Genomic DNA, 19489 nt, shown 5'->3' with positions numbered 1-19489 from the left:
TAACACACTACTAGGGCTCGTCTACACTGGCCCCTTTTCCGGAAGGGGCATGTAAATTTCATGAGTCGTAGTAGGGAACTGCGCGGGGGATTTAAATATCCCCCGCGGCATTTAAATAAAAATGTCTGCCGCTTTTTCAAAGTAGGAATAAGAGCCTCCGGAAAAGGGCGCTTTTTCCGGAGGATCGGGGCCAGTGTAGACGCTCTTTTCCGGCTTTTTTAAAAGCCGGAAAAAAGCGGCGGACATTTTTATTTAGATGCCGCGGGGGATATTTAAATCCCGCGCGCAGTTCCCTACTACGACTCATGAAATTTACATGCCCCTTCCGGAAAAGGGGCCAGTGTAGACGTAGCCCTAGTGTCTTAAGAACAATTAGTACCTCCGTTGATTGGTTTGTTAACAGCCTCTTATAACTATTTGAACCATCTACTCACAGGGTATGTCTAGACTGCATCCCTCTGCTGACAGAGGGATGCAGATTAGGCAGGTCAACATTGCAAATGAGGCAAGGATTTAAATATCCCGTGCCTAATTTGCATAGAAATGGCTGCCACGTTTTGCTGACTCCGCACTTTGTCGACAAAAGGCAGCAGTCTAGAGGGGATATGTCGAGAAAGAAAGCCTTTTTTGACCGATCCTGTAAACCTCCTTGCAGGAGGCATAAGGGAATGCCTCTTCCGAAAAAACTATCGGAAAAAGGCTTCTGGGCACTATGGTAATACAAATTAGTAGTAGTAGTAGTAGTAGTAGTAGTATTAGTATTGAGCTTCGGAGGGTTGGCCGAGTTAGTCTGTAACAGGAAAAACTTTAAAAACAACAAATAGTCTAGTAGCACCTTAAAGACTAACAAAACATGGTATCAGGAGCTTTCGTGGGCACAACCCACTTCTTCAGAAGACAGGGCATTTTTATTGAGAGCATTTTTAAACTTGTGTCTATGGACTTTAGAAACATGATCATTGAGGAATTTGTTTGTATGATCCCTTAGGCTGCGTCTAGACTGGCATGATTTTGCGCAAAGCGACTGCTTTTGCGCAAAATCTTGCCGCCTGTCTACAGTGGCCGCGAGTATTTGTGCAAGAACACTGACTTTGTAATGTACTAAATCAGTGGTTCTTGCGCAAATACTCCGAGGCTCCCACTCAGGGATAAGCCCTCTTGCGCAAGTATTCTTGCACAAGAGGGCCAGTGTAGACAGCCATGTTAATTTCTTGCGCAAGAAAGCCCGATGGCTAAAATGGCCATCAGAGCTTTCTTGCACAAGAGAGCGTCTACACTGGCACGGATGCTTTTGTACCAAGGCAAATCTTTTGCACAAAGGCACATGCCAGTATAGATGTTCTCTTCAACAAATACTTTTAACAGAAAAACTTTTCCGTTAAAAGTATTTGCGCAAAATCAAGCCAGTCAAGATGCAGCCTTAGGGTATATCTACACTTGCACCCTAGTTTGAACTAGGAATGCAAATGCAGGCATTTGAACTAGTCAATGAAGCGGAGATTTAAATATCCCACACTTCATTAGCATGATCTCGCAGGAGTGCTAGTTTGAATCACAGCTGATTCGAACCAGGAAGTGCACGCTGGGATCTGGTAGTTTGAACCAAACCCCTTGTTTCGAACTAATGTTCCACTCATTGACCTGTTTATACTATGACTAACTTCAGGAGTAAAAGTTTAATATTTACGGCCCTGTGCAACTTTTACTCCTGGGCTACGTCTATACCAGCATGATTTTCCAGAAATGCTTTTAACGGAAAAGGTTTCCGTTAAAAGCATTTTCGGAAAAGAGCGTCTAGATTGGCATGGATGCTTTTCCGCAAAAGCACTTTTTGCGGAAAACTGTCCGTGGCCAATCTAGACGCACTTTTGCACAAAAAAGCCCCAATCATCATTTTCGTGATCAGGGCTTTTTTGCAGAAAACAAATCTCAGCTGTCTACACTGGCCCTTTTGCACAAAAGGGACTTTTGCCCGAATGGGAGCAGCATAGTATTTCCGCAAAAAGCACTGATTTCTTACAGTAGGAAGTCCGTGCTTTTGCGGAAATTCAAGCGGCCAGTGTAGACAGCTGGCAAGTTTTTCCGGAAAAGCGGCTGGTTTTCCAGAAAAACTGGCCCGTCTAGACACAGCCCTGAAGTTTCCTTGTTGCCTAGAGTCAGTACTGCATTCTCTGTGTGCATCTTTTTTCAAAAACAAACAAACAAACAAACAGACCACCATGTTTAAAGGAGGAAGAGGTAAAGCAATTTGAATGTTTTAAATGAAAGATATTATGATGGAAAAATGGTCCTTTAAATTGAACAATTTAATTGTTCACAAAAAGTGCTTTTAAAAATAAATGTTATTGGAAATATTGAAAATGTGTGTTTACCACAAACCAGGGCTGTGTCTACATTGGCACCCTACTTTCAAGTAGGAATAAGGGATCTTCCGGAAAAGGGTTTATTTTCCACAAGATCCTGTCTAGACTGGTGCTTTTCTCCGGCAAAACCCCAAGCCGGAAAAAAGCGGCAGCTATGTTCATGCAAATGCTGCGGGGGATATTTAAATCTCCCGCGGCATTTGCAATTCCGAAGTGTCTCATTAGCATCCCTTTTACAGAAAAGGGTGCCAATGTACACACAGACCAGGTGTTTAGTCAATGAAAAATTCTGATAACATTTTCAATAGCCGTTTTGAAAATATATTTGAAAAATTCATGAAAAGTTTTGAAAAAATGAAAAACGTGTTCATTTCAATACTTCAGCACAAAAAAACCTTCAACATTTATTACATATTTCACACAAGTATTTTTTCATTTGAAGATCATTTACAGGATGAAGGGGTACTGACTGCTTTAGAGTGCATGGTGAATTCAATAATGAGTCCCCATACTTACATATGTTTTGTGTTTCTTTTTAAAGTGGCAACACCAACTGAAGTCTAGACTTGTTTGAACATTTTTGTCTAATGCTTTTACAAATTATCCCTAAAATCAGAGCAAACGTTTTTTTTCCGGTTTATTTTGTACATTTGGTAGCACATTAGGTATATCCATTTTTGCTGTTTCTTCTGAATAATCTGTTGGACAATTTCCCCTGTTCTTCTAGGTCTTTTATTATAGTGACAAGAAATATGTAAATGTTATCACAAAACCACAGGCATTTGCAGGTGTAGGACCTGCAACTATTTTAATTTTTGTTTAAAAATTGGCTAGATTTCAAATTGATAGTGCCTTTTGATAGAGGTCTATAAAATCATGAGTGGTGTGGAGCGGGCCGATAAAGAAAAGTTATTTATTAGTTCCCTAAATAGAAGAAATAGAGGACTAGAGAAAATTAATGGGTAGCAGGTTTAAAACTAATAAAAGAAAGTTCTTCTTCACACAGCGTGTAGTTAACCTGTGGAACTCCTTGCCAGAGGAGGCTGTGAAGGCTAGGACTATAATAGAGTTTAAAGAGAAGCTAGATAATTTCATGGAGGTTAGGTCCATAAAAGGCTATTAGCCAGGGGATAAAATGGTGTCCTTGGCCTCTGTTTGTCAGAGGCTGGAGAGAGATGGCAGGAGACAAATCGCTTGATGACTGTCTTCGGTCCACCCTCTCTGGGGCACCTGGTGCTGGCCACTGTCGGCAGACAGGATACTGGGCTAGATGGACCTTTGGTCTGACCCAGTTCAGCCGTTCTTATGTTCTATGTTCTTTTAAATGTAAGTAGTTCTCTAGCAATTAAATTTTCCCCATATTTTGTTCAACAAAAACAAATACCCTCTCTGCATTAGATTCGACATCTGTATAGTCCTGCAAATCCGCAGATATCCACAGGTACCTGCCCTCGTGATATGAATGCAGATATCCATGGCTGATTTTTGCAGATGCAGATGCAGATACAAATTTTGTATCTTTGCAGAGCTCTACATGTGTGTGAATCTCCATTCAAGTCCCTGGAGCTCAGTGTAGGCACAGGAATCTAACTGTTCAGACTCAGTTGCAGGATCACAGCTTGAAGTAGCCAGAACTTTGATTAAATATGTTTGTGTAAGCCAGCTCCAGGGCACCCTGGGTCTATAGCAGAGTTTATTCTTGCCTACTTCAGTGGCCAGGACTATGTTAAAACAATGTGAATTCTTGCACAGATAGTCCCTTTATTGCTCCACTCCATATATATATATATATAGGGGCTATGTCCTTAAAAGCAACTGTTCTTCAAACTGCCTGAAGCAGAAGGCACCAGTGGACAAATGGGTCTTCCTCAGTGTTTTAAACAGATCGGCTACGTCTAGACTGGCATGATTTTCCGGAAATGCTTTTAACAGAAAATTTTTCCGTTAAAAGCATTTTCGGAACAGAGTGTCTAGATTGGCACGGACGCTTTTCCACAAAAGCACTTTTTGCGGAAAAGCATCCGTGGCCAGTCTAGATGCACTTTTCCGCAAAAAAGCCCCGATCGCCATTTTTGCGATCCGGGCTTTTTTGCGCAAAACAAATCTCAGCTGTCTACACTTGCCCTTTTGCGCAAAAGGGACTTTTGCCTGAACGGGAGCAGCATAGTATTTCCGCAAAAGGCACTGATTTCTTACAGTAGGAAGTCAGTGCTTTTGTGGAAATTCATGCGGCCAGTGTAGACAGCTGGCAAGTTTTTCCGGAAAAGCGGCTGATTTTCCAGAAAAACTGGCCAGTCCAGACACAGCCATCATGTAATTCATTTTCCCTGCAAGAGAGACTCAAGGAAGCCTCAGCATTCAGGTCCAATTCCAAAAACTGGGAAAGAGTTGGCTCTGGGGAGTTGATTTAGGTCTGTCTCTGCCTCAGATTTGACTGTCTGGTATGAGGCCCCTCTTTATCTTGCAATTTTTAATAAGTGTGTTTTCTGTTTCTGTGTTATCAAGCTCCCACTTCCTCTCTAGGTTTGTCTGTGTGGTTCATTGTGCATGTAAAAATGTAAAGTTTTACCTGTCAAGTGCGGTACCTTTCTCATTTCTGTCGGCATCTCTATGTAGCTTTCCTCAGATGTGCCCATGAGATCTCTTGGAAAGGATCATCTTTGCTTATGTTCAGAATATTTGCAGGAGTCAAACTGAGCACAGGCAGAATTCCAGGCACTCCAATGGCATGTAATGATTCCTCCCTCTCATGGACATTTGTATTATTACAGTTTGACACTATGTTGGACACTGGTGCACCTCTTCAGGAGTGATTCAGATGCTGCCCAGCTGATTAGCAGAGTGCCTACAGCTAGAATTGGGTTTCTCCTAGTGGTGCACTTTCATACAAGCCTCGGTTCACATAAAAATATTCCACACATGGATGGGGGAAAATCTGCACATGGATTGAAAAGATTAGCGGAAACACTGTATGTGTGGAAGATGTGGGCATATAAAACAGAGGGGAATAGCAAGCAAAGAGTGTTCTTAGAAAGCAGCATTATAGATAGGGCTTAGAGAAAAGCATGGGAGGAGGCAAAGGGAGGCCTAAATCAGTTGGGTGTATGTCAGTCCTTGGACCAGTATCCATTGACTTTGAAAGTCTCAGTTGCAGGGATTTTGCCCATCTCCAGGATATCTTCTTATGAGGATTCATAATTCTCTCTGTTTGCAATTTATTATAGACTCCTCTCATTTATCTGAGCATGTCTCCGGGCTTGTGGAGGAAGCACTATACTGATTGATGGGAAGAGGACAGGACAACCACACAAGTTTTTAACTGAAACAAAAGACAGGACTATGCAGCACTTTAAAGACTAACAAGATATTTATTAGGTGATGAGCTTTCATGGGCCAGACCCACTTCCTCAGATCAAATTGTGGAAGAAAATTGGCATGGCCATATATACCAAAGGGATAAAATCAAAGAAAGTGAACACACATAAAATTGACAAATCAGATTTTAGAACAGAGGGGGGTGAGGGGAAGAGGTTAGTGTCTATGAGATAATGATATTAGGGGTGATACCTATCTCTAATTCTTAATACGATGCATGCTTTTGTTGACTTGGAGAGCCAATGTGTTAATCTCACAAGTATCACACTTCCATATACCTTTAACACACATGGGAATCCCAGGAGCCTTTCACAAATGGAAGCATTTGACACAGGGTATGTGTACACTACAGAGGGGATTTTTTTAAAATGTTTTTTTTTTAATTCAATTACGTCCACACTGCAATCGCAAAAATTGAAAGAACTGAAGGGTTTTTCCGACATTGATGAACCTCTCTCTATGAGGAAGGAGCCTTTTTCCAAAAGAGCTCTGTGTGGATGGGGAAGAGGGAGTTCTTTTGCAAGAAGAGGAAAGAAAAGCACAGGTGCCTTGGTGGCCATTTCGCCTATAGTAATTGCAGCTTACATGCAAGATAGCGTCCATTCAGTGTGGACACTATCTGTCGAAAAAGCAGATCGCTTTTCCGATGTGCTTTCGCAGTGTGGATGCTCTCTTTCGGAAGAAGTTTTTTCGGAAGATCTCTTTCGGAAAAGCTTCTTCCGAAAGAAGCCTGCAGTTTAGACATAGCCACAGAGAACTGAGCCAAAGAAGCTGCTGTAACACATCAGTCTTCTCTATTATCCTGCACTCAACATGGTGTGGAATGGTAAATAAATAACAGGATTTAATTTTGGTTTGCTTCAGGTTATGTGCACAATTCTCTCTAAGTTCTGCCTCTGTGTTTCTGTGACAGAACTGCGCAGAGAAAAAATCTGCTTCTCTGGCTTTTCTGCTGTACTGCAGGGCATGCTTTATCATTAGCATATATTTGTTATGATATGTAAAGAACATATTATACTATCACATAACTTAGACACACCTGCCCTCTCCCAACCTTCAGAAATCTGATGACTTGGAACATTAAATAGAATAGGAATCTCTGTCAGTTTCTAAATATTTCCTTTTTGGATTACTGTTTGTAGCTAGGGTTGTGAATCATCAGATTTACATGTATTTTCCCTCCTATTTAGATGTACTCTCTTCCTCTCCAATCCTGTTTTATGTATATTTTTGGACATATGTTTTGATTATTTAACAACCTGATCAGAGGGAAAATCTACTGATTCCTTGTAGGATGCTTTTGCTCTTTAAAATCTGAAATATTTGTACTATCAAAAATATGCTGCTGAATTTAATATAAAAAGCATTAATAAAAAGTAAAACAACATTGAACAATTAATTTATGCAAGACATAGACTGAAATTAGTTTTGTGCTGTTGCAGTGGGAACAGAACTTTGTTAACAATTCCCTTTGCACTACTTCGTTTCCATTGCTACAGATAGAAAAGCATAAATGAAGAAGAAAGATTTTAAAAGTCAAATTCACTCACTGTACGTGCCATTAGAACTACAGATTAAATCACAAATAATCAGAGTCATGTTTGCCAAATGGAAAAGTACTAGTCAGGAGAACTATGCTATTTTCAGTCTTTTGAAAGCACCTCAAAGCACTAGTGCAATCAGTCTGTGGCCATAAACAAGATGAAATTCAATAGAGATAAGTGCAACATACTACACTTAGGAAGGAAAGATCAACTGCACAACTACAACTGGAAGTGGGTGGTAATATTGCTGAAAAGCATCTGGGTGTTCTAATGTTTCTTAAATGGAATATAAATCAACAATATCATTAGGGGGTCTAGTAACAGCAGTGTTGCATGTAAGACACAGAAAGTAACTGTCACGCTTTGCCCAGCACTGGTGAAGCCTCAGCTGGAATACTGTGTCCAGTTCTAGGCATCACTTTTCAGGAAAGATGTGGACAAAGAGAGTCCAAAGAGGAGAGTCACAACAATTTTAAAGGGTTAAGAAAACCTGACCTATGAGGAAAGGTTAAAAAAAAACCCACCCCCGAAACATGGGTAGGTTTAGTCCTGAGAATTGAAGACTGAAGATGACCCAATAGTCTACAAATATGTTAAGGGCTATTATAAAGAGGATGGTGATCAACTGTCCTCTGTGTCCACTGAAGGTAAGAGAAGGAGAAATGGGATGAATCTTCAGCAAGGGAGTTCTAGGTTAGATATTAGGGGGGAAAACTTTCTAACTGTAAGAATAGTTGAGACATTGCACTAGACTTCCAAAGTGGACTGCAGAACCCTTCTCAACACGTCATAGATAGTGTAGATGTCCTTGTCCAGCTTTAGCTCAGAGATCTGGACTATATGACCTTTCAAGGTCCCTTCCAGCCTTACATTTTTTATGATTCTATGAGTTTTCTACTTCAGTACTTATCTGGTGCTCCTATCACTATAATATGTGTGCATCTTCTTTCCATACTTGATTACGATCTCTTTTGTACAGATGATTAAGTAACAGACATGGTCTCTGATGAACTATAAATGCTTCCAAATGGCCAGACCAAGCAGGGAGCTCTCTCTGCTTACACAACAGGCTAACTTCAGTTTACTGTTATGTCAAGGAAAGTGTCAAACTGAAGATGAAAGGGAAGTCACTAGAAAGAGGATTTTGAGGGAATGTGGAAGGGCTAGGCCAGATTACAGAAGGGAGAGAAGTGTGTGTGTGTGGGGGGGAGCGATGGGGGGTAGCAGGAGGGAGAGAGTGTAGAATGAAAAGAAGCAATAGAGGGGATGAGGAGGGCATTGAGTGCTGCTGGAAACCAAAATAAGATAGAACCAAGTGAAGAAAATCTTGTGATTAGCCACATTTATTGAGGGTTAAATGATATCAACACATACTCTAAATAACCCATGAGAACATGAACCAAGAACCTATGTGTGTGTTCAGTTGTGGGAACCATATAATTGAAACTGGCTGCATCTATAATTATTTCATCAAATCTCTTGTCCCGTTTGACATGCAAGTGCCACAGACCAAGATTGGATGTCTTTCTAAAAGATGTGCACTCATACTACAAGTTACTGGGCTCGATGCAGGAACTGTGTGATGAAACTCTGTGGACTAGATGGTCATAAATCAGGGGTCAGCAACCTATGGCTCTTGAGCCAAATATGGCTCTTTTGTCCTTCCCAAAATACACACTATTTTTTAAATTACAGTAGACTTCCGATAATCCGGAACCTATGGGACCTAGATGGTGCCGGATTATCAGATATGCCGGACTATCAGGAGGTACTATAAAATGGTTATATATATATACTGTATACATTATATACTGTATATAAAGTGTTCTCAACCCTTTTTATTGTACATACTGTATACAGTATACTGTAATGTTTTTGTTTTTTTAAGCCTTTTTTACCCTTTTTACTCAGTTCAGCTGCTGCCGCTGTTACCTTGTGACTCATTTTTTGCCGAAGCTCACTCACTAGGCTCTTGCCATTTTGATGCCGGACTATCAGGAGTGCCAGACTATTGGATGCCGGACTATTGGAGTTTTACTGTAAAATGAAAAATTAATTCAACATTTTTAAAACACATAATTATTCATGTCAAGATGGTCTTTTGGGGGGGGGGGGGTCTATTTCACCTTTAACCAGAGGTGAAAGTAAGGCATTGCGCCTCAGTAAGAAACAGCTGCACTCCGGCAAGAGGTGGCTGGGGCACTTTGCTCATTTCAAGGGCTGGCTGAGGGCATGCTATAGGGTGCGCTTCCAGTCGGAATAGTGAGAGAAGCTGGTGGTGGCAGATGCCTCCATCTGTCCGTGGTGGCCTGGCTCCAGCCCCCATGTGATTGCCATGGTCTGTTCCCAGCTGCCATGTTCCTGGGGCAGACCACATGACCCAGCCCTGACAACCCTGCGAGTGCTGCAACAGCCGGACCAGGATATAGTAGCCTGGCCAACAGGGCCCAGCCCCCCTCTGGCTACCATGTCCTACCCCCAACCCGATCATGGGGCATGCAGCAAGGGCTGGTGATGGCCCCCCTCTTGCTGCAGCACGAGTAGGAGGGGAGGCCCCCCAGCACCCTGCTCTGCCTTCTGCGCCTCCCACACAACCACAACCCCCTGCCCTGAGTCCCTCATACACCCCAACCCTGACTCCTGCACCCCCACATCCACAAACTGCACCCCCAGCACCTGCAGAAGTCCCATTAAATAAAGTCTGTGAGTATAATTTTTCATTTACGCAATTATTAATCATGTCAATTATCAATAATATTAAGTTGTATATTTTCAGTCATGCAAAGGGGCATTCTTATACGGCTCTTTGTTAACCACTTGTTCTGAATTTTGATGTAGTTTAGCTCTTTGGTTTGAAAAAATTGCCAATCCCTGTCATAAATGATCTCTTCTACCTTTAAAATCTAAGACTATATCCTGTATTTCATATGGGCAAAGCATGGCAATGTCTTTCCCTTGTTCATACTACTTTAAAAGCCCCATTGTGATGCATTGAGAGTGAAGGTCCCCATCCACTGGAGCATAGTCCCATGATGATATACTTTGCTTTCTTTATTTTCCTCACAGTCCTGAGCCAACATTTATGATCCGGTAGCATCTGGAGCATTGTCATTGCACTGTTTCTCCACCAAGGGGCATAGGAGGCTTTTGGTTGAAATAGCTGCCTCACCACTTTGGTAACTATTCATTTCTTTCAGGGCTGTTTCTTGATGTTCAAAGGAGTACCCAGTTCAATTTCTAGGTGACTGTGACCAGCTTGAGTCAAATCAATACTCATGGTTGTCTGGACAGCTCCATCTCCCCATTTGGCCTGTGAATGGCTTTGGGATGTGGTGCAGATGAAAAAAGATAATTGTTCCATTTCAGGAGCTTCAGGGGGTAGCCGAGTTAGTCTGTTACAGAAACATCATGGTATCATCTACATGTTTTGTTAGTCTATAAAGTGCTACCAGACCATTTGTTGTTGTTCCATTTCAGTTGTTAATACAATCATAGCCCTCATAGTTGATTCTGATGTTTTCACATTAGATTTTTACAACTGTGTATCCTGCAATGTATTTTCATAAACACCAGCACTAAAATAACATATGATTCTATACTAATTCTCATTACAAACCATGGGCAGATTTCTGTCTGGAACCTAGAAACAACCAAGTCTCCCTCACACAGGCAAGTATAGCCACTGCCATGATATGTGTCCATATTCTGGACAAGACCAGTCCAATATGCAGTCTTCTTGTGCACTGTATGGGGTGGATCTTTCAGTAGTGTTACATCAAGGATGAATTTAACACTACATCAAGTAGTGTTACATCAAGATGAACCCAGCAGGTTCAGAGATCATTACCAGAAAATGAAGTGCATGTGCAAGCTACCAGATGACCATGTAGAAAACCCCCATCCCTTCTGTGATGTATGTATTAGAAGATCTACAAAATGGTCTCTCCTTGAGATTTTCCAGGAGACAGAATTAGGCCAAACAGTTTAATCTCTGCTTCTGACTGAAGGTTTCTTGTCACAGAATCACAGAATCATAGAATATTAGGACTGGAAGGGACCTCGAGAGATCATTGAGTCCAGTCCCCTGCCCCCATGGCAGGACCAAATACTGTCTAGACCATCCCTGAGAGACATTTATCTAACCTACTCTTAAATATCTCCAGAGATGGGGATTCCACAACATCTATGGGCAATTTATTCCAGTGTTTGACTACCCTGACAGTTAGGAACTTTTTCCTAATGTCCAACCTAAACCTCCCTTGCTGCAGTGTAAGCCCATTGCTTCTTGTTCTATCCTCAGAGGCCAAGATGAACAAGTTTTCTCCTTCCTCCTTATGACACCCTTTTAGAGACCTGAAAACTGCTATCATGTCCCCCCTCAATCTTCTCTTTTCTAAACTAAACAAACCCAATTCTTTCAGCCTTCCTTCATAGGTCATGTTCTCTAGACCTTTAATCATTCTTGTTGCTCTTCTCTGGACCCTCTCCAATTTCTCCACATCTTTCTTGTCACGTGCCTATCACTGCTGGAATTTAGGCTTCTCTGCAAGCATCACTATGTCCTCTTGAGAAGCTCCATGAAGGCAGATGAGTGCAAAGAAGACAAGATCCTGGGGAAGTTCTCATCCAAGATATGGTCTAAGAGTTTGTACTCCTGAAGGAAGGGAGCAGAAAACACTGGTGGGAAAGGAACAGCTGAATTGCACAAAACCAAGGAAAATTCATCTGCTTGTTTTTCAAAGGAGATGCACAATTCCCTGGAGATTTCAGAGAGCAAAGTTTTTGGTATGAAAAATGGATATTTAGCTAAGTGGTCAATAGGTGCGCATGACTGGGGCAGACAGAATTCTGCTCTGCTCTTGGCATGTCTGGGTCTTTTCCTAACTGGCTCATCTGTACCATATATTGCTTCCCAGAATGGAACCAAAACACTCTCTGAAAAGGGGATTCTCATTTCATCCTTCTCTGTATATCACACACACTTGCCATCCCACGGTTTATTGGTATGTTTCCATCCCACAGTTTATTGATATGTTTACAAGAACAAAACCTGCATTTCCAATCTAAAATGGCTTATTTTAGCTGACGAACACAAGAGAAAACAAAAGTTAAGTCTTCAAGACAAAAAATATTGTCTATGTGTCTGGGTCCTCTGACCGACAGTAGTGACTGTCAGAATTAAACACAGATTGTGTCTGCACTCAGGCAGAGTTCTTAGAAAAATATTCATACCAATACATTGCATCTTCTTCCTTTTGTTAATTCCATGAAATGGGTCTGCTCTCTCCCTCGAACGAGCTCTGTTCAGTGCCATATCTTCTCTTACACTGCAGCCTGACATGTTTTTCTTTGTGACATCCCACTACCTCTTCTTGGGTCAGTCTCCTCTTTGTCATTTTTTTCATCCGTTGGATTCTCTTACCCCCACAATTGCAGTTGGCAGTTGTGCAGGCAGATAGGTAAACAAGTTCCTGTGCCCTGAATAGATTGCCTGAATAGATAGAACTAAAGATTTTAACTTGTGCTGTTTAGTTTTTGTCCCAGATAATGAAAAGCTGAAACACAATCAAGTCATCATACATTTCAAAGGATAATTGTTAATAGTGATCTTTATCATCCAAATTTGTAATCTTTGTCAAAATTGATGTTAGTTGATTAAATCTATTTTTTATGAAACCATGCTGATTGGCGTGAACTATGTTACCATACCTTGAGTTCTTTTTTGGCTGCATCCTATATTACCTGTTCCTTTATTTTAGTCAGGATTGATGTCAAGTTAATAGGCCTATAATTACTTATGTCACTCTGTTTATATTTTTAAAGTATTAACATAATATTGGCATTTCTAGTTTTCGGGGTTTCACAGTTTCTCCAAGATTTACTTAAAATGATCATTATTGGTTTGGAAAGCTCCTCAACCAACTTTTAAAAAAAATTTTGAGCACCATCTGAACCTGCAGATTTAAACATATTTAACTTTGGTAGGCGCTGCCTAACATTCTCATTAATATATATTATAATGGAAAGTATTTAATCATCACATTTGTATAGAATGTAAATATTTATTGAACACTTCTGCTTTTTCTACATCATTATCAACAATTTTACCGTCTCCATCTAACAATGGACCTGTAACATGATTAAATTTCCTTTTGTTTTTTATATGTTTCAAAAATCAATTTTATTTTCCTTAACTCTGTCAATTCATAGATTTTCCTCTTATACTTTTAGCTTCCTTTATCAATTACCTGCATTCCTTTATTGCCATCAGCCTCCCCTTTTCTCCCTATATTGTATATATTTATTTTATAAAATTGTTTTTTCTGTCCTCTCTTAACTAGAATGGCTTTTTAACACAAATAGACTTCTTTCATGATTGAAGAATTGTGGCTTTTGGAGTATCAAAATATCGTTAAATAACTCCCAATTTTTCCTTCTTCTGATCAGTTTTGCTTATAAGGATTTAGCTTATTATTTTTAGCTTTGAGTAATTGTCCCTTTTAAATCACCATGTGTATATATTCACTGATTATGGGCATGCCCAATTCACTCCTAATGAACATACTTGTCATTTGTAACTTAGGAGCCCCTAATTTTAAGTTCAGTGATTCATCGTTATCTTTCAGACTGAAGTCTAATATTGAACTCCACACTGGATGCAATGAAAGGATAAAGTGTCTGGAGCAGAAGGTTAATGCCTTAGCTTTTCACTTCTGAATATGTAGGGTATGTCTACACTGGAAAAAAAAACAATAGTGGAAGTGAATCTTAGAACCATGGTCTACAGACTTGGGCTCTTGCTTATGAGTCTAAAAATAGCAATATAGATTTTTCTGCTTGGGCTCCACCTATTTTTAGCATGAGTTCTCTGAACCCATATCTGTAGACCTCACTTCTGAAACTCATTGTCAAGTTGTTGTTGTTTTGTTTTATTTTGTTTTTGTAGCACAGACATATTTTTAGGCTCAAAGCCTGAATTAGTAAATTATTCCAAAGAAAGGCAGCAGTATGATAGTGCACACCAGTCTACTACAAGGAACAAGCTATGAAGATACTCTGAGTGGAGATAATTAACAACACTTCCATTTCCTTAACTCTTATTGGTTCATGAATGTAGGTCTGAAGGTGATCAGTTCAAATCTAGTCACCTTCTCTTGTGGTTAACAGGAACAACAATCTCACAAATTTGTGCCCAAGTCGGGCAAAATGTAAAGAACTGCAGTGAACAAATGGATGTCCTCTTTGTCTTGGCTTCCAAATGATTTAGCTTCAAAGTAAAGGGATTTGATTATCCCTGGAACCTGCTGAGAGAGACAAATGGAAATGGCAAGAGCCGATCCCATTATAGACCCCTGTACGGAAAATTAAATTTCACATTAAGAGACCAGGGTCAGAGCTCGCTGCAAAAAAAAAAAAAAAAAAAAAAAGGACAGGCCTTGAAACACCTGCCACTCTTTAAACCACTAAAAGAGAGGAAATGAGACAGCTTAAAAAATTCTTTCTTGGGAAGGATTTAGCCAAACACCAAAACCTGCCACTCTGTTTTTCTGTGTCATGAAGCATTAACATCAGTTGGAACTTCTTCCATTTTTAGTTCAGTTTTCTCTCTCAAAGAGGCATGAAGAGACTTAGTGAAATAATAAACCTGTCACTCTGTGTTTTGGGTGGAGGAATCAAAAGCGCAGGAGTTAGAGGTGCCATCATCAGGGACTCCAGAACTTGTCTGACATTGCTGCACATGAGAGAAAGTGGCAGCAGCCCCAGAAGCATTTCGGGAAATTCAGAATGTGATTGAGTCATGGGTAGCAACGCTCCAGAGTCTGTAGGGGTTCCTTTAGTATATCACGAGAATGTATCTAAAATGTCACTGCATGTTTCAAAATTTTCATTACATACCATTGAGAGTTGCTATGTTACCGAATGGCGCTGTGTCCATATGTCACTTCCTATCAATACATCAGCATGCCTCCATGTTATTACACTTTGCTGTGAATGTGATTGCATGTTACTGCACATCCGTACATTCCTGTGTCACTGCAGCTCCCTATGAACCTGTTCAACACTGTACCCCCATTTTATTTCACATCTCCATAGGTGGTAAAAAGGTCACTTGTTAACTTGCATGTAGCACACATATGTATTCTATCATCCTCTGGGATAGGAGAGAAGGGAAATTTTATAGAGAGGCAATGCAGTGGTGGGGTTGGTTCTTAAGTCTGGTGTTTCTGTAGGAATGCTGGGACAGTCATCGGCTTAAGAAATCCTGTGTGTCCATAACACCTGGAGAACAGAGATATTGGATATTGACTTGGTCTTTCTTCCGTCATCCCTGTGCCTTCCTGTAATAGAACTATGCCCACTGCAGCTAAGTGTTCAATGCTATTTTACTTTGCTGATCTTTGTGGTTCTTCCATTGAACAGACAAGCTGATTGTCTCAATTTTTGAGGAAGAAGGGATCTTGTGCAAAAAGGGTTTGTTTGTTTTTTGCAAAAAGGCGCCACTACACAGCACTTTTTTGCACAAATACCTCTTCTGCAAAAAGGATTGGAAGAGAATATGCAAATGAGAGCACAAGATATGCAAATGAGTGCTCCATTTGCATTTCCTCCTCCAGAAAAAGTTTGTAGTGTAGCCGTAGCCTAAGAGACCAGTCCAATTCAAGAGTTTGGCAATTCCTCTGTTTTCTAGGAAGTAGTTTTCTTTTCAGTGGTACATGTGACAAGTTGAAATAAACATGAAATGGGGACTGCCCTGTGACAAAGGTGATAACACAGAGAGATAATACTGAAGAAAGAATTTCATTAGGCAAAGAAAACACTATTATGGTTAAAACTATTTTGTCTCTGTCATCTCTGTTTCACAACAGAGCTTCAGTGTGTCCTAATGCCTTCGCCTGCTCCTCTCCAGCCTGGCTTCCTGTGGTGGATTTTTTAAAAAAAGCAATACTCCTTCTGACACGGACCTCAAAGGAACAGCCCTCTATTATGCTGCAGCTATAACTAAGACACTTTCCACCTTGACTTTCCTAAAAGAAACAGCTAGTTAAATTGCTATCCTCTCCCAACTACTCCGGAGTGCTCAGCGCTCAAAATCAGATCAGTAGAGTTAGTACTTCTTAAGCTAGTCCAAAAACATGAGAGAACTGACTTGCTCAATACAGATGTGTTAGTAGCACTGGACAAGGCCTGGTTAGAATGGGTGTAGAACAAAGTCTGGTACATTATCACTTGCAGACCGATTTCAAATGGAGTGCAGTGAGATGGTTAGCAATGCTGATATGTGTCCAGACGATGGCAATGAAGATACTTAAAGGTCTGAATGGAAGATTCAGCTGATGAGAGGTTGTATAATGAACTGGCTATCGTTCTCTCCTTTTTTATGGCTCTCCATCTCTGTAGTATTTGAACTCCTTGCAAATATTAAATGCATTAATGTATACAACCTCCTGTGAAGTTGGGAAGTGCAGATGGGGAATGGAGGCAGAGGGAGATTCAGTGATTAAATTGGTAACTGCTCCCAGATTACTGAGTCAAGCCAATGCTACACAATCATCATTTCTAACACGTTGTGTCTGCATGGCTGTGAACATGTGAGAGCTACAATGTAATGGATGGAATCCGAAGGGATCCTTTGTATGTCGTAGACTCTACTGATAGCCGTTGAAGGAGATTCTCCTTTTACTCCAGTGGCAGGTGCCTTTGCTTTTGGAGTAGAAGGATCTGATCCTTGCTGCTGCTGTGAAGAATAATGAAACTGGAGAAGACCACCTATGTGACCATGGATTGGTTACAGTTGGTAAAAAGTGGGATTATTTAGCACAAAAAGGAAACAGAGCTCTACAAATCTGGCTGTATCATTCAAAGTTAGGAAGGTGTAGTGTTCCCTCGCTCTCCTGTCAGGAAGGAGGCCACGCTGCCTCATAGCCTTGGGGGTTTAGTCCTTTGGCCTTGGGTGGGGTCAAGTTGTTAGCAGTCTAGAGCTTTGGACCTCTCTGACAGAGGCAAACACACAACAACTGCCTGAGGTGGGGCAGCGCTCCATATAGTCTCTAGCTCACAGCCCTTCCATATGGCTGACAGCCATTAACAGTCTAGTGCCTTAGCCTTCATGCAGGGCTGGAGCCAGAAGCAGATTGTGGCCTAAAGATCCCACCTTAGTCAGACAACAAATATGCTGAGTGAATAAGTTCTAAACTGGGGGGGGGGCAGAGAAGGGATCAGGCTTTAGCCTAAACTTATGGGCTCAGGCAGCCAGCAAGCACACACTGTCTTGTGGTAAAGGTAGTAGTGAGTGCCCACACAGTCGAAGGGGCTCCAACAAAGCGTGAGTATCCAGCAGGCAGTCTATGATGTTGGCAGGGGTGTTCACAGAACACAGGCCTCCTGACCTAAGGTGGGGAGTCAGCTACTCTATGGTTGGGGTAGCAGAGGGATGTGGGCTTGCCTTATTCCACAGCATCCCAATCTAGGATCCTAGCAGTGACAGAGTGGTCTGCCCCTGCGGTGAAAGGGATGCAGCCACAATACGCCAACTTAGACATGGTCAGACCTGTACCTGGCCAGTAGTTGGCTGCCCCTGGCCACTTCCTATATCCCTGTGGTTTGGTATCATTGGCATCCATCAGTCCTAGGGCTCCTCAGGATATACAGATGGTTGTAGTCCCAGCAACTCCTCTTCTGGATCCATCTCCTTTGGGGTAGGGGGCAGCCGGACACAGGTTTAGCTTCCAGTGCTGTCTTTTCTGCTGGCTTCAGTCTAACTGAGCTGCAGAGCCTTCTTTTTATACTTCCTGCCCCACACTAGTACTTGCAGTGAGGGAGGAGTGGGGAAGGTTCATCTCTGCCCACCAAGGAAGTGGGGAGGAAGGCCACTCTGCATCACTACAAAAGGATATAACAAAAAGGGAATAGTTCCTCCCTGCCCTACGGTCATTCCTCAACCTTTAGAGCTGGTTAAAATGGGAACTAATAAAAGGAAATGCTCTTATCACGTTATCTGCCTGTAGAATTCCCTTCATAAGAGGGTCATAAACGGGGGCATCATTTGCGATGGATTAAGGAGGGCAGTTTCTTCCCTCACAATGTTTCATAGGCATATATGATCTACTCCCCCAACTTTGCAGGATATAATATCATCACATATAATGTTCTACATGCTGACACACAACTTTGCACCAGATATTTTTTTCTGAAATGACACCTCTAGTTATAGGCTCGAATACAGAGGCTAGTTTTTAAAAGAACTTGGCATTTTATGACCAATAGCCATACTAGCACTTAGCCCTAGGCTAAGAGTAATCCCACACCATGCATCTGGGGCAAGGCATTAAATATGGGCCTTTAAAATAGTGCTAAGGAAGTTCCAAAGACCGTCTCAGCTGTGATACAGTCCAATTTCAGGAAAGCATGGGGAGGGCATATTTGGTTTGACCTGCTCTCATGAGAAACAATAAGGTTTAGTGCCAGTATAATTCTGACACTGGTGTTCATGTGCTGGGTGGGTTCTTGTGTGAGAATGGGAGGGGAAGAGGGAGAGATGTAGTGCTGTCTGTGGTGCTGAAAGTAGAAGGGGTGCTGGGAAGCAAAAAGCCAGCAACGGATGAAAATAACAGCAGTGAGAATATCCATGTGCTTTGCCCTCCCATAGCACCTTTCATCTCAAGGGGTCTCCGAGTGCTTTATTCACAGTGGACTCAGCTGTGCCAACTTTACCTACACACAAAGTCTCATTGATTCTGATGGCAGTTTCTGTGCGAGTATGTGTCCACCAACCTGAACAAGGGTTGCACAACTGGGCTTAATTCAATAAGTCTCAACCCACTGAGATGAAGGTAAAGGATTTATAGGAATTTATCTCACCAGCTGCAACTAACATGCATACCCTTTCAATTAGCACGCAGCAGCAATTTAACCGTACACAACAGCATTAAGCTACAGCGGAGAACAGAAAGTGAATAAGAATCCAGTCTGCAGTTGAAACTCTAAGTGGCAGGAGAATGCAATTCCTTGAGCTGAAATTCTGACAGGATGCTAATGCTTGAAAAATAAATCCATGAGCTCTTTGATGACTCATTGGTCAAGACCTTTCCTGAGCTATTCAAAGCAGGCCAGGGACTTAGTTATATATCTTCCCACAGGCATCTCCAGACATTCCCCCCATGGTACATGCTAGTGATCCACACTCAACTTGCAGCAGCAGCTTGGCTC

The sequence above is a fragment of the Pelodiscus sinensis genome, chromosome 5 (genome assembly GCF_052426305.1).
Source record: "Pelodiscus sinensis isolate ZL-2025 chromosome 5, ASM5242630v1, whole genome shotgun sequence".
Taxonomy (NCBI): Eukaryota; Metazoa; Chordata; order Testudines; family Trionychidae; genus Pelodiscus; species Pelodiscus sinensis.
This window is presented reverse-complemented; position numbering follows the sequence as displayed.